This window comes from Fistularia commersonii, chromosome 30, assembly GCF_037954325.1.
Source record: "Fistularia commersonii isolate RoL2024-O1a breed Wild chromosome 30, RoL_Fcom_v1.0, whole genome shotgun sequence".
Lineage (NCBI taxonomy): Eukaryota > Metazoa > Chordata > Actinopteri > Syngnathiformes > Fistulariidae > Fistularia > Fistularia commersonii.
The window spans coordinates 8,717,900-8,726,773 of NC_141313.1; positions in this window are offsets into that span (position 1 = coordinate 8,717,900).

Sequence of the window (8,874 nt, forward strand, 5' to 3'; positions counted from 1 at the left end):
AGCCTCCATCCTTCTGGGAAGAATTTGGACTTGAAATCAGACACCAGCCGGCGTTACCATCTTATATTCGACGGAGAACCTCAAGTGAATGTATGATATGAAATGAAAAGGTCAGTTTTGTTGAAAACATCGGGGAGGGGATCCCCCGCAAAGGTCTTATGAGCCAAAGCCCGAGGAAGAAAACATGAAGAGTGGCTCCGAAGGTTGGACAAAAAGGTAAACAAACAGGCGAACAAAGGGCTTCATCTAGATGAAGATGGTGATCTTCTTTCATCCATCCATCCATGCATCTTCTACTGCTGATCCTGTGGGGTCCCAAATTTCCCTCTCCCCAGCCATTGCCTTCGGCACTTCCAATTCCGAGGCATTCGCAGGCAAGCCAAGAGACACAGTCCCTCCAACGTTTCCTGGATCTTCCCCCCTGGACCTGCTCCCAGTGGAACCTCCCTGGGAAACCCCACCAGGGAGGCGTCCAGGAGGCATCCTGACCAGATACCCCGAACCATCTCATCCGACTCCCCTGGATGCCGCGGGAGCAGCGGCTCTACTCTGAGTCCCTTCCAAGATGACCAAGCTCTCCACCCTCGAGCCGTGGGATTCCCTGTTTCCACCTAGAGCCGGAAATGGCGGTCCGATGGAGCTAACACAACCGCATCATCTGCAAACAGCTTTATCATTAGGATGGAAAGCGCTGCTCAGAAAAAAAAAAAACTTCAAACTATGTCTCCGGCCCAAATAACAAAAAGTTGACCAGATTTCCTGTATCAATCAGGAAATAGTAGCTCATCGTTATCTGACAGTGGAATGGATCAGCCAGGTGTTCAAGTTTAAAGAATAATGGCCGCCATTATGTTGACACCTGTAGCCACGACAGCTATCAGCTAGTAAACCCTCCTGTATGTCAACGCTTTCAAGAATCTCCCCCACCGACTGTGCAATGGATCAGTAGCATTAGCTTGAACAACCTGTTATTTATTACACCGTTATACAGCTGAAGTCGCCACGACGCCTCATCGCCCGACAGGCAACGAGTCTTCTCAGAATCATCTCTGGAAACAGTAGTGGAACACGACCTCCAAGTGGATCCACTTCGTTTATTTAAGCTAATTATTTAAGGTCACAAGCGAGGGCATCGTAAAATGTGACGCAAATGCCGGCAGCAGATGGTGCACCTGCGTCACAGGGGTTTCTGATTCAGCGGTTTTGCAAACTTTTTCGGTTCTCCTGATGTCGGTCCATGTGGGTGTGCGGGGACCAGATGGGGCGTGACACGCCGGAAAGCATGTCTTTGGACCGGCATGTTCACATCCCCGATAGGAGCCTGTTTTACCGACACAAAGAGCCATTTGTCGCTGGAAGTCTTTAGAGGCGACTAAAGTCATTACGGCATCTAAAGGATGGAGATGAAGCTTAAAGCCAACCTTGAATTTGCAAGGAATAAGATCAGCACAGATTTACTTGTAAAAGAGTTTGTTTACATAATGAAAGACACCCTTGGACTCTTTGGATATGACCTCTTTGACACCCACATGAGGGTTTAACTTATTTTAATACTTCAAATTTGGAAAAAAATAAAATACACTATTATTATTATTATCATTATTATATGCATACATACTGTATACATACACACACATATATATGTACATATATATATACTGTATATATATTTTACCTTTGTTGTCATTCCATGTTTTTATCCTTGTCATTCTGTTGTCTCTTCCTATCTTTGTCATTGTCTTTATCTTTTTAACGGTCTCTTCTATTTTTACTTATATTCATATCTATTGATATTGATATTGATATTGATATTGTTGCGCTGCTGTGACAAACGAAATTCCCCTATGGGGATCAATAAGGTATTCTCTTATTTTATACTGATTATCATTATTATTATTACTTTATGTTATTAATAATAACAACTGTTAACAACAACAACAATAATAATGATGATAATGCAGCCTCAGGGGGGCACTGGCCAGTGTCTCCCTGAGCCGGTCCAAAGCCCGGATAAATGCAGAGGGTTGCATCAAGAAGAGCATCCGGCATGAAACGTTTGCCAAAACCAAACATGCGAATCAAACCTAATAATCTCATACCAGATCAGTTGAGGCCCGGGTTAACAACAACCGCCATTGGTACCGATGACCTACATGGTACCAGTGGAAACTGGGCTACTGTAGGTCAAAGAAGGAGAGGAGGAAGTCGCGTTCGGAGGCAGAGAGAGAGGAGGAAAGGCAAGAGTCTGGGACTGAGAGTAGGGACTTTGAATATCAGGACTATGACAGGAAAAGGTAGAGTTGGTCGACATGATGCAGAGAAGGAAGGTGGATATACTGTGTGTCCAGGAGACCAGGTGGAAAGGTAGTAAGGCTAGAAGCTTAGGAACAAGTTTTAAGTTGTACTGTCATGTTACTGGCAGGAAGAGATATGAAGTAGGAGTTATCTTGAAGGAGGAGTTTGTTAGGAATGTTCTGGAGGTGAAAAGAATGTCAGATAGACTTATGACAGTGTATACAGTGGGATAAAAAAGTATTTCATCAGCCACCAATTGTGCAAGCTCTCCAACTAAAAAAGATGAGAGGCCTGTAATTTTCATCATGAATGCAAAAAAAAAAAAAAAAAAATCCAGAAAATCACATTGTCTGATTTTTAAAGAAATTATTTGTAAATTATGGTGGAAAATAAGTATTTGGTCAAGAACAAAAGTTCATCTCAATACTTTCATACAATACCCTTTGCTGGCAATGACAGAGGTCCAATGTTTTCTGTCTTCACAAGGTTCTCACGGTTTTTTGGCCCATCCCTCCATGCAGATCTCCTCAAGAGCAGTGATGTTTCAGGGCTGTCGCTGGGCAACACGGATTTTCTATGAAGATTTTCTGTGGGGTTGAGATGTGGAAACTGGCTCGGCCACTCCAGGACCTTGAAATGCTTCTTACGAAGCCGCTCCTTCATTGCCCGGATGTTGTGTTTGGAATCATTGTCATGTTGAAAGACCCAGCCACAATTCATCATCAGTGCCCTTGCTGATGGAAGGACGTTTTCACTGAAGATCTCACCATACATGGCCCCGTTCATTCTTTACTTTACACGAATCAGTCATCCTGGTCCCGTAGCAGAAAAACAGTCCCAAAGCATGATGGGCCTCGACATGTACTGGCCTCAGCAGGGGGACACGTCTGGGACTGCAGAATTTCAGTCCCTGGCGGCGTAGTGTGTTCCTGATGGTAGCCTTTGTTACTTTGGTCCCAGCTCTCTGCAGGTCATCCTCTAGATCCCCCTGCATGGTTCTGGGATTTTTGCTCACCGTTTTTGTGATCATTTTGACCCCACGGGGTGAGACCTTGCATGGAGCCCCAGATCAAGGGAGATTATCAGTGGTCTTGTGTGTCTTCCATTGTCTAATAATTGCTCCCACAGTTGATTTCTTCGCAATAGGTAAGTTGCTTACCTCTCGCAGATTCAGTCTTCCCAGCCTAGTGCAGGTCTACAATTTTGTTTCTGGTGTCCTTTAACAGCTCCTCTATACAGTTAATGTATAGAGGACTAAGGCGTCTCTGACAAAAGAAGTTACAAGTCTTGCTTGTTTGTAGGTGACCAAATACTTATGCAAATAAATCCTTTAAAATCAGATAATGTGATTTTCGGGATTTTTTTTCTCATTCTGTCACTCATAGTTTAAGTGTACATATGATGAAAATTACAGTGGGAGAACTTGCACAATTGGTGGCTGACTAAATACTTATTTGCCCCACTGTATGTGTGAATGAGAGGAACCCGGGTGCAACGGTGAGGCTACAGGGAGTGGAGATGAAGAAATTGGAGGATTTCAGGTACTTGGGGTCAACAGTCCAGAGCAACAGAGGGTGTGGAAAAGAAGTGAAGAGACGGGTTCAAGCAGGTTGGAATGGGTGGAGAAAAGTGTCAGGGGTACTATTTGATCAGCCAGAATAAAAGGAAAGGTGTACAAGACAGTGGGGAGACTAGCAATGCTGTGTGGACTAGAAACAGTAGCAATGACCAAAAGACAGGACACAGAGCTAGAGGTTGCAGAGATGAAGATGTTGAGGTTCTCTTTGGGAGTGACCAGGATGGAGAGGATCAGGAATGAGTCTATCAGAGGAACAGCACATGTTCGATGTTTTGGAGAGAAGCTAAGAGATGCCAGACTGAGATGGTTGGGTCATGTACAGAGGAGGGATAGTGAATATATCAGTAGAAAGATGCTGGTATTGAACTGCCAGGCAGGAGGTCTTGAGGGAGACGTATGAAGACGTATTTATGGACGTAGTCAGAGAGAAGAGAGAGGAGGATAAAGAGAATAGGGTTAGATGGAGAAGGTTTATTCGCTGTGGCGATCCTTGAAGGGAAAAGACGAAAGGAGAAGAAGTAGAATGGTGATGATGATGATAATATTAATAATAATAATAATAATAATAGGCAGCATGGTGGAGCATCGGTTAGCACGTCAACCTTACAGCAAGAAAGTCCCTGGTTTGATTCCAACAGGTGGCGTATAAGAATAAGAATAAGAATAAGAATAAGAACAACCTTATTAATCCCGAAGGAAATTGCATGAATGTATGAATTGTATGAATGAGATATGTCTCTACATGAGGTGAGTGACAGGGTGAATGGTTTGTCTTAACATGACCTGTGAATGAGACTGAATGGATGTTTGTCTCTAAGTGGCCCTGTGATCGGACGCCGCTTCTCACCCACTGGCAGCTGGGATAGGCTTCAGAGAAAGATAATTCAGAAAAACAGATTTGATGTAAAAAATAAAAAAATAAAAGGGTGGAGGAGAGATAATGTTCATCACGACACAAAGGGTTGTGTAATTAGAGCTCTCTGCCAGCAAAGGGACTGACATGGTAATAATCCTGGCAGAGAGTTGGAGAAAACAAACCCGCCTTTTTTTTTGACGACAGCCGTGACGAGAGGGGAGCTGTGGTTGGTGTTCCATCTGTCTTTAAGTCAACAGATCTCCTGAAACACCCGTCGTGCCGGACAAACCCTCCGAGGATCAACTAGAGAAGCCAGAGACACACACATTTTTGAAACAGAAATGTGAAGGGAGAAAAATTTAAAATCTTGCGACACTGTGTGAAATGTATGGCGAATAAATGAGAAATGAATGAATAAGTGAAGGTGATATGGGCGAATAAAGTTAAAAGATAGATGAATGAGAAAAGAAGGAATAAACATAAATGGAATGAATGAACACAAAAAACTTAAGAAAGAAATGTGCAAGAAATGAATGATAAATGAATTATTCAATAAATAAGTGAATTAAATGATAAATATGTAAATAAGACATGAATGAGTGGATGAAAATAAAAATAAGAAATCACTGAATAAATAAACCAATAGATAAGAAATGAATGAATAATGGGTATTTTCTATTTCTTCATAACTGATTTGTTTAAAGACAGAATAAGCATAAATGAAATGAATGAATGAACACAAAAAACTTAAGAAAGAAATATGTAAGAAATAAATGATGAATGAATTATTCAATAAATAAGTGAATTCAATAATAAATATGTAAATAAGACATGAATGAGTGGATGAAAATAAAAATAAGAAAAAATTGAATAAATAAAACAATAGATAAGAAATGAATGAATAATGGGTATTTTCTATTTCTTCATAACTGATTTGTTTAAAGACAGAATAAGCATAAATGAAATGAGTGAATGAACACAAAAAACTTAAGAAAGAAATATGTAAGAAATAAATGATGAATGAATTATTCAATAAATAAGTGAATTCAATAATAAATATGTAAATAAGACATGAATGAGTGGATGAAAATAAAAATAAGAAAAAATTGAATAAATAAACCAATAAATAGATAAGAAATGAAGGAATAATGGATATTTTCTATTTTTTCTTAACTGATTTGTTTAAATCAGCAGCGGCTGGGCGCGTGGGGGGGGGGGGGTGGAGAATTATTCATCATAAAAGAACATCAAAATTGAAATTAAAGCTCCAACCGCCAGTGACAGGCCTGCCCGTCCATCTGCTGCTCCCAGGGGTTGTGGAGCCAGTTTGTATGTGCATGTGTGGGTGTGTGTCTATCATTATCCAAGAAAGCGCAATCAACGCAATTATGTTTCGGATTCATGGGAAAATATATGGATTTGTTAACTTTAATGAGCTAATTGCTTATAAAAGGTGTTCATTACACCACTGGAGAAAAGCGGGATTTCAATCACAGACACACTGCTTTCGCTCCTCTCTCTCCTCCATCTCTCAGGTGGAACAGATGAGAGTCAGGAATAACACTGAAAGAAAGCTTTTTCTTTAAAAGCCTTTTTGGCTATTTAGTCAAAAGCTACTCTATTATACAACATCATTATCATCATACCACATCAATATGGTTTAAATTTATTTGTGGGTCACTGTCATTTCAGAAAACAAAAATAGTTAGCTATTGAAACCCATTTGATCAGGTGATCACAAAGGAGACTGATTATTACACACTATCACACAAACACAATAAATATCCCATTGTTTTTTTTCCGTAAACGTCGTCGCTGAGGTTACCCCATGATTTCCCACGCTAATGAATGCGGAGCCTCTTTGTAGTCGCAAAGTTTTTGAAATGTAAACAAAGCTGTTTAGCTGCAGGTCGACGCCATAAGCATCGTATGACGCGGACCGCCTTTAAAAGCGGTCTGAAGTGTCTTGCCGGAAACGGGAAAACTCAAGATGCTCTCAGAGTGAAAACATAGCGTTTGCAGCCCTGGAGGTATAACCCCCCCCAGCCGACACATGACCCTCTGTGGACACACAGACGTGGGCCTAAATCATATTACAACTGTCGGTGAAATCATGAGTCAGGTTGTATTATTTGTCCTTCTTTGCACATCACTCGGCTCTGGCTACGTAGGACACGAGACGCTTTCGGACAGAAAATTCTGAGAAATATCCTCTTAAATTTGGTGTGACACAGATATGAATTTAAGTATCACACTCAACAACAAACTGTCGTGAAGAAGACGGACGACATGAAGAAAGACGTTGCCATGGCGTCCGTGTTCTGCATGGCAGAAGTTATCACCATCATCAGATGGTTGGATGTGTTTATTTCTTCTCTCCTCTGCATCGTCGTGTGAAAAAACCCAGCCATTCGCTAACTCTGGACTTATTTTGGCCAAAATGGTAATATCGCAGCAGACCGGAGGAGCTCGGAGCTCTCGGTCGGTCTGTTTCTTGCTGCTTCTGACCATGCCTAATATGTTGGAGGTAAGAAATGGAACAGCTTCATTCCTAAAAAAGTACCTAAAGTGAGAAAGGGGGCTCAAGATACCCGAGTCGCCCAACCAGGAAGTGCAATCAAGCAACGTTGAGCCTGACTGATAAAGGTACGGCCATGCCGTTGCCGACTGTCCGGTTGAATCTCAAAGTGACGTCTCCACAATCTGGAAAGCCCACTTTTCATAAAGGTCGCCAAAACGAGGTTTGAAGATGGTTGCGCGGCGGAAAATCCACACAGCGAGCAGTAACCGGCTCAATTCGCCGCGGTCGGATCGACCCGCCGCCTCTTCACGTCTGAGGAAACACAGAGCCCGTCCGCTGGGACATCAGCGCCCCGGACGGGTCTCCTTCACTGCGGAGAAGCTGCTACAACTAATAACGACAGGCAGCGCAGCCTGATTCAATTGCACTCCGGTAATTCGATAAAAAACGACTTTTTCCCCCGAAACAAAACAATGGCGTCCGAGAGAGATGGCAATCGCGAAGCCAATAGCGATTCCTCTCCACGGCCTCGGGGGAGACGAAGACACCGACCGCGGGAGAGCCGCTGACCTGTGAAGACAAAGGACTCATTGCTGGAACTAACAACGCACAGACTGGACGGGTTCACGTTCCCACTCAAAGGCAGGAGAACATCAACCCGGCGGATTTGATGGCGCGGCAGTTAGCACTCCCGCCTCACAGCAAGAAGGTTGGATTCCGACAAGGGAAGAGAGACCCTAAATTGCCCAGATATGTGAATAAGACAGTGAATGGTTGGATGTCTATGTGGTGCGAATGAGTGAGTGAATGGTTTGGTGATCCATCCACCCATCCATCATCTGCTGTTTACGGGCACTCAGGGTTATGGGGGAATGCTTCGCGGCTGGAGCCTAAACCAGCTGGCGAGAGGCGGGGTACACCCTGGACTGGTCGCCAGTCAATCGTAGGGCCACATATACAGACGAACAATCGTTCGCTCATTCGGGGCATTTTGACCAATTTTTTTCCAATTAACCTGCAACATGTTTTTGCATTGTGGGAGGAAACGCGTGCAAACTCTACACTGAAAGGACCCCTTGTCGGAATCGAACCAGAGTCCTTGGTGCTGCGAGGCCAAAGTGCTAATCACTGCACCACCATGCCGCCCTGGTTTGATGACTGAATATTTTTTTTTTCAGAGGTGTAAATGACATTTAACGCTCATATCTCTCTATATGAGGCTGAAGGGTTGCATTTCTTTATTTAACACGTGAATGGCTGAACGGTCATGTCCCTATGACATGAGAATGAAAGGGTGAATGGGTTTATCTATGATGGTGGGAAAGAGAGAGTGAGTGATTGCACTGTAACTCTCAATATGACGTGTGAATGAGTGAGTGAATACATGTGGATATATGATGTCTGGATGAAAGGGTGAATATCGGTGACAGATTGGTGACGGGTCCGGGGTTAACCCCCGCCTCTGTCCAACAGCTGGGATAGGCTCAAGCGCCCCTGCCGCCCTGAGTGCAGGATGAGTGGAGAAGATAATGAATGAATGAATGAATGAATGAATGATTTTCCAGACTTCAATAGCGACAGACAGGTGGTCTGGAAAATTATGAATCAGTCCAAACATGTGAT